Here is a 14,240-nt window from a genome sequence, read left to right as displayed (position 1 = left end):
TTCTTATGTGAGTATCAGTCACATTGGATTGGAGCCTACCCATGTGACCTCACTTTACCTTAATTACCTCTTTAGAGGCCCTCTCTCCAAATACAGCCCTATTTTGAGGTCCTGGAGTTAGGACTTCAACATATGAATTTTCAGGGACATGATTCAGCCCACAACGATATCTCTGTTTTTAAGAAGCAAAATGTTGCTGTCACACCTAAAATTAACATTTCCATCCCGTTCTCCTCCCTCCCTCATCATAGGTATCAATATCCTAAAATTAATTACATTCTTTATGATTCCAAGAATATCCATGTGCATGGCTCCATTAACAAAAGATTACATTTTTATGCATAGTCAAGACATACATGTGTATGTCTCCGTTAACAAATTCTTACATTGTTATGCACTTAAAAAATGTACAGGAACAGCATCACACTGCACATGTCCTTCTTTGATTGGCTTTGGGCTATAAATGGGGAAGGAAAAACAGCAGCCGAGGGTAAGAGAATAAATAAACGGCTTATGCATAAAAACCCAAAAGGACAGATTTCCAAGAGCATCCAGGTTGGTGACCATGTGCAGGTTCTGGGAGAGTGGTTACCTGGAGAGGGCGTGGAAGCTCACTGCCCTTTCCCCATGCCTTGCCCTGTGCGTCTGTTCCATCGAGCTATTCCCGAGTCATATCCTTTTCTAATAAACAGGTAATCTAGTAAGTAAGAGGTTTCTCTGAGTTCTGTGAGCCGCCCTAGCAAATTCGTCGAACCGGAGTAGAGAGTCTTGAGAACCTCTTACTGACAGCCAGTTGCTCAGAAGCATAGGTGACAGCCTAGACTTGCTCTTGGCACCCGCAGTGGGGGCAGTCTTGTGGGGCTGAACCCTTAACCTGTGGGATGTGATGCTGTCTCTGGGTACATAGTGTCAGAATCGAGTTGAATTGTAGGACACCCAGCTGGTGTCCCAAGAATTGCTTGTTGCTGTGGGGGACTCCCCTGACCCCCAACCCCACACACATTGGAATTGGTACCAGAACCCAGGAACAAACTGTGAAAGATAAGCATCTTAGCTTGGGTTCCCATAACAAAATGCCATAGCGTGGGTGACTTAAACAACAGAAATTTATTTTCTCACCATTCTGGGGGCTGGAAGCCTGAGAGCAGGATGCCAGCATGGTCAGGTTCTGGCGAGGGCTCTCTCCTCAGCTTGCATAAGGTCCCCTTCTCACTGAGTCCTCAGATGGCGGGGTGTGTGTATGCGTGTGAAGAAACAGAGAGATCTCTTCCACTTCTGATGAGGCCACAGTCCTATCTGATTTAGGTTCCACCATTATGACTTCATTTTCACCATAATTACTTCCTAAAGACCTTGTGTCTGGACATGGTCACAAGGGGGGTCAGGGCTTCCATATATGAATGGTGGGGAGAGAGAATTCAGTCCATAGCAATAAATAAAGAGCAAATAAATAGAAACAAAGGTTTGGCATTTCTCTTTCTCATTTCCTTTCTTCCTGACTTTACTGTCTTGCTCTTTGTCTAGCTTCTTGAACAAGCAGCTCATTGGTTTCTAATTTTTCTTTTTAGATACGTATGTTGAAGGTATCTTTCTTCTAAGTATTGTTTAATTCCATCCACCAGATTTTGTCATGTAGTGCTTTCAGCTATAAATATTTCCTGAGTTCCATATGAGATCCCTTTCAATGCAAGGTTCTATAAGTTGCCAGCCATTAATATTATTTTCTCATCTGTCGCTCCTTTTACAAGTATGTAATGTTCCTCCTTGTCACCATGTTGGTTTTGTCTGGAGCTTTACCTCCAGATTTCTATAGATATACTTTTTTATTGACAGGTAAAGGACAAAATGAGGAAATATTTTTGCTAGATATAAGCATGGTATCTGTCTACACTCCTGGGACAGTGTAGACTTCTAATCTGTCACTTATCCACCTTTGTGAAAAGGAATTCTAATATTGGCTCACTGAAGTCATTTTGGTCAACAGCACAGGAAATCGGTAATATGTATGTGTGGGGACCTGGAAATGGCCACCCCAAGATATGTCTCTTTGGCATCAGGATTATTTGAGGCTGATTGCTTTTGATAAACTGGGACAGGGAAGGAGGAATGGAACTTGCCCTTTGTTAGGGCACATTTACATTTGTAAGGTAAATCTCTATCTGTAAAAGTTGCCTCCCTCTCTGTACCAGGAAGAAGAAAGGAGATGACCTTCTCTCTAAAAACTCTTAATCAATACCAAAGGCAAGGACTTAAATCTGCATTTTATTGTGCTAGTCTGGTAACCTCCTGTAACTGACTTTCCTCCCCCTCCCAACGTTGGCATTTCTTAAGGATTAAGCATCTTTCCTTAGGCTAGGAACTGATTGCTGAGCTCACCTGTGACCGCCCAGCTCCAGACAATCGACTTGAGTCCTGCCATGCCCACTGAGATAGCAGACCCACTACCTGCTGTGTCCATCAAGTGCCGACAGGGCAATCTTGTGACTATTGTGGGAGGGACATTTCAATCACATGTGAAACACCCCATTTGGCGGTATATAACCACTATGTGCACCCCACTTCTTTGGTGCCCTTTCTTCCTTTGGGAAGAAAGGCACCGGGCCACGGTTCCTCATAAAGCTTTGTTTAATTTTCTCTTGCTTTTCTGTCTCATGTGAATTTAATTCGTTCTCCAGCCAGACGAACCCACACTTGGGAAGAGGAAATGTCTTCCTCCCCTACATATGTTTTCATCAGTCAGATAGTCCATGTTGTGCTGTATTCACAACAAACTCCTAAGTCTCAGCTAAAAATGACCAAGGTTTATTTCTCGAACATGCTCCATGTCATCAGGGGCTGGCTGTGTATTATCCTTGCTCAGTCTGGAGGATTGAGTAGATGGCAGCTAAAAGATGCTCGATCCAACTTCTTGCACAACTGCCAGGCAGGAAAAACACACTCCTACTGTTTGCCAAAGGTTTGTCTGGAAGAGACAGCCTCATTTTTGCTCAAGTTTCATTTGCCAAAGGCTCACAAAGTCACATTTGACTTTAAGGGGCCAAGAAGATACATCCCTTCTGTGTGCCAGAGAAGAGCCGACACTATTTGGTGAACGGCAGTAATAATAACTATACGCTGTGCTCTATTGTGTCTTCCAAAGCTTATTTTTGCTTTTTGTTTGTTGATTTTTTCAAAAATTCCCTTCAGTTATGTGAGTTACCGTAAGTCCTTCTAGTCAATTTCTTTAATAAGAAAACTGAAGTTAGCCAGAGTTAGCTTCTTTTGCTTAAACAAAAAAACTGATCTAATGCATTAGACTTTGCGTTATAAATGTTACTGAGCAGCTTAGGAAAATGAACTTCAGTTTACACCTTGGGCTGGTTTTCAAGAAAGGGTACACACCGATTTTTGAAGGATAAGGTTTTAATAGGAAAAGAAGCAGGGCATGGCATGAGCCAATATTTAGATCCGAATAATTATTGGTGACTGCAGCATGTCAGGCAGGGAGCCAACTGTTTTTGCATATGCTCTCTAAGTCAATTTTAATTCTTTATAAGAACAATATGAGGTGAATCTTAATATTCATCACTTATATATGCAGAAACTGAGGGTCAGGGAGGTGAAATGACCTGTGCAAAAGTCACTTAACTAGCAAATGATGGCTTTGTTTCAAGTCCATCATCTGATCAGGCAGAGGTAAAAGAGAAGAATGCAATGTGTGTTTTTGGGTAGTGGGTACTGTTCGGTTTGGCAGGACTGTGGGATACATGAAAGGCGGAGGGGCCCTTGAGTGCTAAGGCAGAGAGTTGGAGTCTATCAGGTAGGCAGTGAGAGGAAGGTTTCCGCATCAGAGAGGGCACTGGTGGAGCCATGCCTCAGAAACATTGATCTGCTATTGTCCTCTACGATGAAGAGAAATGAGGCACGCTGGAGGCTTGGAGACCAGTTGGAGGAGCATTGTAAAAACTCACATAGGCCTGAATGGGCATGGGTGTTGGCAATGGAAAAAGAAAAAAGTATTCTATCGAGTCTCCAGACACCCAGGGAATTGCTGAACGAAGTCTGAGTTCTCCCTATGTAGATAGCTCATACTTTTCATTATAGGTTTCTCAAGAACTTGCTCCCAGAAAAACCTGGATGGAGAACAAAACAGGTAAGTGCCCAAGTGAGAAATCTACAAAGCTCCTCTCCCCCAAAATCACCTCTTCCCCATCTGGCATGTCTGGTTCTGGCATGTCTTGCAGGTGGTCAGTCATGTCCATCACCTGGTTTCGGTGTGTGCAACACCTGTATCTGGTGTATCCGGCAGGTGGTTCTCACAAGACTTGTAGGTGGTTCAGACGTGTCCAGAAGGTGGTTCTGGTGTGTCGGGCATCTGGTTACAGTGTGCCTGGCATGTGCTTCAGGATTCTCCATCTAGTGGTTCAGGCTGGTCTAACAGGTGGTTCAGGTGTGTCCAGCCGCTGTTTCAGCTGTTTCTGGAACCTGGTTCTGGCCTGTGCTGGACCTGTTTCTGATGTATCCATCATATGGATCTGGCATGTCCAGCACAGTGTTTGGGCGTGTTCAGCAGGTGGCTTCAGCGTACTGGGCGCCTGGTTCCATCGTATCTGACCATTGGTTCTGTGGTGTCTGGCAGGTAGTTCCTGTGTGTCTGGCATATGGTTCCAGTATGTTCTGAAGGTGGTTCCGGCATGTCCGACTGGTGGCTACCATGTGTCCGGAACCTGATTCCTTCGTGTGTGGTTGGTGCATTCAGTGTGTCCAGGTGTTGGTTCTGGCGTGTTTGACAGTTGGTTTCCGCATGCCTGGCGGGGGATTCCAGGCTGTCTGGCAGGTTGCTCTGGCCGTTTCTGGAAATTGGTTCTGGCGTATCCAGGACCTGGTTCCGGTTTATCCAGCAGGTGATTTTGGCATGTCCGGCAGGTTGTGCTGGCGTGTTAGGCTGGTGGTTCCGGCTTGTCTGGCAGGTGTTTGTGGCATGGCCAGCACCTGGTTCTGCCGTATTCGGGAGGTGGTTTCAGTGTATCTGGCACATGGTCTCGGCATATCCAACAGGTGGTTGCGAAGTGTGTGACAGGTGGTTCCTGTGTGTCTGGCATGTGGTTCTGGTACGTTCAGAAGATGGTTCCAGCATGTCCTTTGGGTGCTTCTGGCATGTCTGCAAGGTGGTTCTGGCGTGTCAGTGTCATGGTTCCAGTGTGTCCGGCGGGTGGTTCCAGGTGGTTCTGGCGTGTCTGGTGGGTGCTTCTGGTGTGTATGGCGGGTCATTCAGGCATGTCTGTATGGTGGTTCCAGGTGTGCGGCAGGTGCTTCTGGCATGTCTGTTGGCTTTTTCCGGTTTCTAAGGGGCCTGGTTCCAGGTTATCCGGCAGGTGATTTTGGCTTGTCCAGAAGGTGGTTCCGGCGAGTGAAGCAGGTGGTTCAGGCGTGTCCAGCAGGTGGTTCATGTCTGTCAGTGATGTGGTTCCGGCATTTCCAGCACATGGTTCTGGCACTCTGAGAGATGGTTCTTTCATGCCCGTCATGTGATTCTGGAGCGTCCATCAAGTGGTTCTTGTGTATCCGGCAGGTGATTTTGGCGTTAGAGTCAGATGGTTCTGGTGTGTCCTGCAGGTGCTTCTGGCACGTTGTGGACCTGATTCTCACATCTGCGGTGGGTGGTTCCACCGTTTCCAGATGATGCTTCTGAAGTGTCCAACAGTTGGTTCCAGCATTTAAGGCAGGTGGGTCACACAAGTCCCGCCCGAATCATTCGGCCGAGGCACGAAAGATTGTCCTTCCACATGCTTAGGAGGAGAGAGACAATAGGATTTTAACCAACCACTCTTTGGAAGTTAAGAAAAACTCGCTTTCCACAGTGCTCTTACAGCATACCGGCAACCTCTCATGCCGCCCTTGTGCATGGGTGGAGAGAGTGTTCACAAAGCAGCTATGGAAGAAAGGCCAAGTTTGCTCAGCAGAGTCCTACATTGCCCTAAAATTGCAAGGCACAAAACACTGCCTCCAACCCTCAAGGGGAGATGAGCAATAATCCATCTTGCTTCCAGCTCTTTGGGAAGCTGAGAAAGAACTCACTTGCCACACTGTTCTTATAGTGTACCTTGAACATCTCATACAAAGGCACCTGAAATGCTGTTTATTTGGAGCCCTTAACTCATTGCTTTAGAACTTCTGCTTTTGGGGCATTTCCATCTTGCCAGCCCGGCTCAGACAAAATGCCTACATCTTCTCCTTAAGCAAGGAGGCTGAGGCCTGAATGATTGTGCATCCACATGCTTAGGAGGAGAGAGACAATAGGCTTTTAACCACCGCTTTTGTGCACTGGAGGAGAGAGTGTCAGAAAGCACCTATGGAAGAAAGGCCCCTTTGCTCTCAGCCGTGCCCTACATTGCTCTAGAGGTGGAAGGCACAAAGCACTGCCTCCATCCCTCAAGGGGAGACAAGGCACAAACCATCTTGCTTCCAGCTCTTTAGGAAGCTGAGAAAGAAGTCACTTTCCACAGTGCTCTTACAGCATATTGGGAACCTCTCATACACAGGCAGCTGAACGCCATTTCCTCCCAGCCCTTAACTCGCTGCTTTAGAACTTCTGCTTCTGCCACATTTCCCTCTTGCCAAGCCGGCTCAGGGATAATGGCTACATCTTCCCCTTAAGCAATTGGGCCAAGGCCCAAATGATTGTGATTCCACAAGCTTAGGAGGATAGAGACAAGAGGCTTTTAACCAACTGTCCTTGTGCATTCGTGGAGAGAGTGTCAGAAAACCCCTATGTCAGAAAGGCCCATTTGCTCTCAACCATGCCCTATATTGCTCGAGAGGTGGATGGCACAAAGCACTGCCTCCGTCCCTCAAGCGGAGACAAGCCACAAACTGTCTTGCTTCCAGCTCTTTAGGAAGCTGAGAAAGAACTCACCTGCTGGATATGGTTGAACCAGGCACCTTAGAGGCTGGAAAAACCCGACAGGCATGCCGAAAGCACCCGCCGAACACTCTGGAACCACCACACAGACATCCCATAACGACCCAGCAGACTCACCGGAAGCACCCACCGGACACACCAGATCCACCTGGAACCACCCACTGGACACACTGGAAACATGAGTCTGACACACCAGAACCAACTTCCAGACATGCTGGAAGCACCTAACGGAAAGGCTGGAACCGTCTTCTGAACCTACCAGAACCACATGCCACATACTTCGGAACCACCTGTTGGATATCCCAGAACCAAGTACCAGATACACTGAAACCACCTCCCAAATACGCCAGAACCAGGTGCCAGACACGCCACAAACACCTGCCACACAAGCTGGAACCACCATCCTAACACGCCAGAACAACCGGCTGGATACGCCAAAATCACCTGCCAGATACACCGGAACCAGGTCCTGGATACGCCAGTACCAATTTCTGGAAAAGGCTGGAAAATCTGCCAGACACGCCAGAATCACCCACCGGACATGTGGGAACTAATTGCAAGACAGGCCGGAACCAAAGCCAGGACACTCTGAAAGCATCAACCGGACAGGATGGAATCAGGTCCCAGACACACTGTTGCAACCTGCTGGACATGCCGGAACCACCTTTCGAATGTACCAGAACCATATGCCAGACACACAGGAACCACCTGCCAGACACCATGGAACCAACTGTCAGATACACCGGAACCAGGCTCCCAGTGTGCTGAAGCCACCTACCGAATATGCCAGAACCATGTGCCAGACACGCTGGAACCATGTGACGGATACACCAGAAACAGGTCCAGCACAGGCCAGAACCAGGTGCCGGACACACCTGAAACAGCTGCTGGACACACCTGAAACACCTGCTAGACCAGCTTGAACCACTTGACAGACAGTCTGGAACCACATGCTGGGCACACCAGAATCAGGTGCCCGACATGCCAGAACCACCTGCTGGACACGCCTGAAGCACCTGCCAGTCTTGTGAGAACCACCTGCCAAGAACTCCAGAAACAGGTGTTGCACACACCAAAACCAGGTGCTGGACATGAATGAACCACCTTAAAGAAATGCCAGAACCAAGTCCCAGACACGAGTGAGTCACCTGCAAGACATGCCAGAACCAGGTGCCTGACATGCTGGAACCACCTGCCGCTCACGTCGAAATCACCTGCCGGATACGCCGGAACCATGTGCTGCACAGGCGGGAATCACATACCAGACATGCCGGGACCACCTGTTGGATATGCCAGAACCAGGTGCCTGATTCACTGAAACTACCTGCCAGGCACACAAGAACCAGGTGTCAGACAGGCCTCGACAACCGACTGGGCACGTTGAAATCACCTGCATGATACCCCGTAACCATGTGCCAGACAGAACGGGACCACCTGCCGGACACACCGGAGCCACCTCTCAGATATGCCAGAACCACATGTTGGACACGCCGGAACCATCTCCCGGACTGACCTGAACCACCTGCTGGACACGCCAAAATCACCTGCCTGATACGCTGGAACCAGGCACCTTGGATGCTGGAAAAACCTGGTAGACATGCCGTAACCACCCGCCACACACTCTGGAACCACCACACAGACATGCCAGAACGACCCGCCAGACACACTGGAAGCACCCACCAGACAAGCCAGAACCACCTGGAACCAAATGACGGACATGCTGGGACCATGACTCTGACACGCCAGAACCAACTCCCGCACATGCCTGAAGCACCCAACGGTCACGCCTGAGCCATCTTCCGAACGTACTAGAACCACATGCTAGACACTTCGGAACCATCTGTTGGATGTGCCGCACCCAGGTACCAGATACCCTGAGGCCACCTGCCGTATACGCCAGAATCAGGTGCCAGACATGCCACAAACACCTGCCACGGAGGCCGGAACCACCAGCGTAACACATTGGAACAACCTGCTGGACACGCCAAAATCACCTGCCGGATACACCAGAACCAGGTCCTGGGTACACCAGAGGCAATTTCTGGAAAAGGCCGGAACAACCTGCCGGACACACCGGAATCACCCCTGGACATGCGGGAACCAACGGCCAGACATGCTGGAACCAACACCTGGACACTCTGAAAGTACCAACCGCACACGATGGAATCAGGTCCTGGACACATGGTAGCCACCTGATGGACACGCTGGAACCACATTCAGAGCGTACCGGAACCACATGCCAGACACGCAGGAACCACCTGCCAGAAACCATGGAACCCACTGTCAGATACGCCGGAACCAGGCACCCAGTACACTGAAGCCACCTGCCGAATATGCCAGAACCATGTGCCAGCCACGCTGGAACCATGTGATGGATACACCAGAAACAGGTACAGCAGAGGCCAGAACCAGGTGCCTGAAATGCCAGAACCACCTGCTTGACACAGCTGAACCACCTGTCAGTCTTGTGAGAACCACTTGCCGGATACAACAGACGCAGGTGTCGCACATGCCAAAACCAGGTGCCAGACACATGTGAACCACCTGCCAGTCTTGTGAGTACCACCTGCCAGATACACCAGACACAGGTGTCGCACATGCCAAAACCAGGTGCCGACATGACGGAACCACCTGCAAAACATGCCAGAACCAGGTGCTGGACATGCTGGAACCACCTGCCGGACACGTCGAAATCCCCTGCCGCATACGCCGGAACCACATGTCACATGTGCTGGAATCGCCTACCAGACATGCCGGGACCACCTGTTGGATACGCCGGAACCAGGTGCCTGATTCACTGAAACTACCTGCCGGACACGCCAGAATCAGGTGTCGGACACGCATGGAAAACACACAGGATATGTCGAAATCACCTGCATGACATCCCATAACAATGTGCCAGAAAATAAAGTACCTAGGATGTGTGAAATCCTATTGAGGCATATTCATATAATGCATTTATTATCATCTTTCTCGCTTTTTCTGTTTTATTGTTATAATTTTTTTTTTTTTTTGAGGAAGATTAGCCCTGACTAACATCTACCACCAATCCTCCTCTTTTTGCTGAGGAAGACTGGCCCTGTGCTAACATCCATGCCCACCTTCCTCTACATTATATGTGGGACTCCTGCCACAAAATGTCTTCATGAGTGGTGCATAGGTCTGCACCCAGGATCTGAACCGGCAAACTCCAGGCCACTGAGGGAGAACATGTAAACCTAACCACTGTGCTACCAGGCCAGCCCCAAGTTTTCTGTCTTTTTAAAGCAATTTCAATTCTTGCATTTGTTTCACCAGCAGTGGTATCATCATCTTGGACAGTTCCTCCAGAGTCACAGTATCTAAAATTTGGAGCATTTCTGTTGCTTGTTTGGATAAGTGATGTCAGAATGTCTAGTAAATCTTCCCTAGGAGAACTGTCTAAAAGACGTCTCAATTTAGCAACTGCAGGGACATGTATATTCAACATTTCAATCGATAGTAGTTCATTTTTGTAGAACTCTTCTGATAATTCTCCCAGCTTCTCTTTAGTTTTACAGGTGTTGAAAAATCCCTCAAGTCAGTCCAACAGTTCCACTTTAATAGCAGGATATGACTTCTCTTTTAAATCTGTACCATCTGCAAACAGCACAGGCATGTGGTCAACAAAAGTGAGTGGGAATTGGGCTGGGTACTGCCCACAATCTGAACCATCAGTGCCGCGGCCCCAATCCTGTGCAGTGGTGGCAGATCCTGAGTATTGCTGGCCAGGTAGGTCATGCTGGGGATGAGACTTAGGATGGTGCTCTGCAGCCCTCGAGCAGGCAGCTCCACACCAGCTGCCAGTTGCAAGTCCAGTCCACACTGAGTGCACATGGGGGAGCTTGGAAGCAGGAAGCCATCTGGGTGAGCAGCAGCAGGAAGTGGCTGAAGGAAAATTATGGGAAGATGAGGGGAGAAAATGTATAATAAATAAAGCTTGCCTTGTTATGCAGATAAATCTCTCAGTTAAAAAAATTCTCTAGGGGTTGGCCTGATGGTTCACTGGTTAAGTGTGCACGTTCCACTTTGGTGGCCTGGGGTTCGCCGGTTCTGATCCCAGGTGCAGACATGGCACTACTTGGCACGCCAGGCTGTGGCAGGTGTCCCACACATAAAGCAGAGGAAGATGGGTGTGGATGCTAGCTCAGGGCCAGTCTTCCTCAGCAAAAAGAGGAGGATTGGCAGCAGTTAGCTCAGGGCTAATCTTCCTCAAAAAAAAAAAAATTCTGTAGGGGCTGGCCTGGTGGCACACGGGTTAAATTCACACATTCTGCTTTGATGGCCTGGGGTTCACCAGTTCAGATCCCAGGTGCGGACCTACACAACACTTATCAAGCCATGCTGTGGCAGGCATCCCACGTATAAAGTAGAGGAGGATGAGCATGGATGTTAGCTCAGGGCCTATCTTTTTAAGCAAAAAGAGGAGGGTTGGTGGGGAATGTTAGCTCAGGGCTAATCTTCCTCAAAAAAAAATTCTCTAAGAGTCATTCTCTTTCTGGTGCCGATGCTTTTACTAATGGAAATTTCCTTTAGAAACATAAATTTCCTTTCCAAAGAGGAAGTCTATCCTTCATTTAAAGCAGTCAAGGTGGAGATCAAGAGTTTTTCCTGCATCTGCTGGCTCTCGATTGCTTTTGGCTCCAAATAATTTCTATGTCAAAGTACCATACTTTGGGCATCTTCAGCATTCCTTCAAGAAGAAACAACTTGTTCTTGGAAGTCTCTGTCTCCTCCCCAACCCAGATGCACTCAAGCTGTTAGGGGCCAACAGCAAACAGGGTTCTGCCTCAAGAAGCTTTGGGGAAGCCTCTTCACCCTCAAAGGCCTGAGACACACTAGAGGGATAGATCACTGCAGGTTCTTCAGCCATTGAAAATAATATAAACAGCTCCATTCTCATAAATTTAACAACTTGAAAACAAGGAACAACTTACCAAAAATTTCAAACTAACAAAACTCAACCAAGATGATAGTATTTTCCTCAATCGGGCGCTGCTAGCCAAGCTTTTTGCCACAAAACTCAAGACTTGGATTCATGCGACACACCTGAAGAAAGCACAAACTCTGGGGGGAACTGCACATCATTTGGTGACTTAAAAATAAAGATTTCTCCAAATGGAAGCAGACAGTATCTGATGCGAAGGTTTCCAAGGTGTCTGGACCAGGTCTGTTGGAAGTTTGTCTGCCAAACCTTTGAGGATGACATGACACTTCAGATCATCTCCAATGCCTCTGATCTTGATAACATGCAAACTTCAGGTAAAAAGTGCCAGAGAGTTCTCCCTCCTCTCACTCCGTGTTCCTCAAATGTGGCCACAATAGGTTTCCAATCTGTGTGTTTTTCCTCCAACCTGGGACATGACTCCCAGAGAAGCTCCTTCCTGGCATCGAGGGACGAGAGGCTACTGAAACTGGAAAAATCTGACTGCAGATCAACAGTGCTTTCAGAGAAAGATCGAAATCAAAATGGGGACATGTGAAAGTTAATAAACGGAAACGTAGTTGAAATAGTGTTGGAAGGCTAATAGAGGGAGTTCTCATGCCCTATGTCAAAGGCGCAGTGCAACAGGAAGAATAAAGACTTTCTCTTCCTGACCAGTCAGAAACTAACCCAAGGAGAGACAGTCACAACTCTGCCGATGAAAAGCCACTGCCCTCAAGACTGTGTCCAATAGCCCCCACAGTTTTCCCCACTCTGAGATAAAAGAGCTTCTCCTCTCTTCCTTGCTGGGTGCTCCTGCATGGCTTGCCATGGTTGCACACTCCAAATGGCTATTCTTCGCTAATCCCAGATAAACCAATTTTTGCCAGAGAAATAACTGGCTGTCTATTTGTTTAAGGGCAAGACTTGTTAATAAGCAAGAGATGTAGAGAAAACATTTGATACAATCCAACTCCTGTTTGTCATAAAATTTTCTAGCAAGTTTGAAATAGATGGAAACTACTTTCACTTGTTGAAGGTCATCTACAGAAAATGCACAGTTGACTTCATGCTTAACAGGGAAACACTAAATGATTCTCCCCACAATAAGGAACAAGGAAAGGAATACCACTTTCACTACTCTTATTCAACAAAATACTGAAGCTTCTGGCAATAACAGAAGTAAAGGAAATAAAAGCCATAGAGTTTAGAAAGGAAAAAATGTAACCATTCCTAGTTTCATTGTTGTCTGTGTAAAAAAACTCTGGGAATCTCCAAAAAAAAAAAAAAAAAAAAAATCAGAACTAATACGTGAGTACAAAAAGTTCACCAAGTACAAAGTACAAGATCAACACACAAAAGACAATTTTATTTCTACAACTAATGATGAACCTGCAGATGATAAACTTGAAAATGCTGTATTATTTAAAACCACTCCGAAGAACATGAAATATTCAGGCATAAATTCAAGAACATGTGTACAGGATCTGATGCTGAAAATTATAAAATACCGATTACAGTGATTAAAGAAGATGCAAATAAATTGAGAGCCTTACTATTGTCAAAGACAAATGCAGCAGATATTAGTTAAAGTGGTGAAAGCAGATTTTATTCAGTAACAGCTGACAGAAGCTGAGCTGCGCTCAGATTTGTACGGAGGTGAATCTAGAATTTTAAAGAGGGAATGAAGGAGCAGGGTTCAGGGGCTCAGTAGAGTCAAAGAAGTGAAAAAGTACAAAGGTTGGTCAGCGTAACTGTGATTAGACCCACTGTGTTCGTTACTTTGCAGTTATCAAAGTTAGGATTCTATCCTCACTCAGAAGTTGAGAGAAAGAGGCTCTATCTGTCTTAATGATCGTATTTCAAAGGAGTGGCTCTTAGGTCCTTTGGAGAATTGTGAGAGATACATATCTACAGTTGTAAGCCCTCTTTAGTAAATACTCTAAGAAGGGGGATCAGAGGCCTATAATTGGGTGTTGACTAAAATAAATAGCAAATTTTTCTGTCAGCTTTGAGCTCTCAGGAAGGCATTTTAATGGTGGGCTGGAGTCATTCCGGTTACACAGACTCATGCAGCTAGAAGCCACGCCAGAGTCTGGTTGAGTCTCCTCCTGGTGTGGGGGTTTGGAAGGAGTTGTTATGTGCTGAGAATTCTGCAGTCCTCACCATGTTACTGGATAGAATAATGAGTACAGGTGTCAATTATCCCCAAATTGATCTATAGGTCTAATATTATTCTAATAAAAATTCCACCACAGTTTGTAGACAGAGACACCTTTTTCTAAAATTTATATAGAAAGGCACATAGCTGAGAGTAGCTAAAACAATCATGACAGGAAGAATAATGCGGCAGTAAACACTTTAACAATATTTAGTATTGCCTTGTACATACTGTAA

At 46.9% G+C, this 14,240-nt stretch overlaps 1 protein-coding gene across 49 annotated transcripts in view; it reads left to right on the top strand.

Moving 5' to 3' along the window:
* Positions 1 to 14,240, top strand: part of LOC138919734 (ral guanine nucleotide dissociation stimulator-like) — a 175,753-nt gene that overhangs the window by 138,232 nt on the left and 23,281 nt on the right. The gene's annotated exons all lie outside the window — the stretch shown is intronic.

Source organism: Equus caballus, chromosome 21 (genome assembly GCF_041296265.1).
Source record: "Equus caballus isolate H_3958 breed thoroughbred chromosome 21, TB-T2T, whole genome shotgun sequence".
NCBI classification, from domain to species: Eukaryota; Metazoa; Chordata; class Mammalia; order Perissodactyla; family Equidae; genus Equus; species Equus caballus.
The sequence above is the reverse complement of the archived record's forward strand: the minus strand, read 5'-3'. Positions and strand labels throughout refer to the sequence as shown.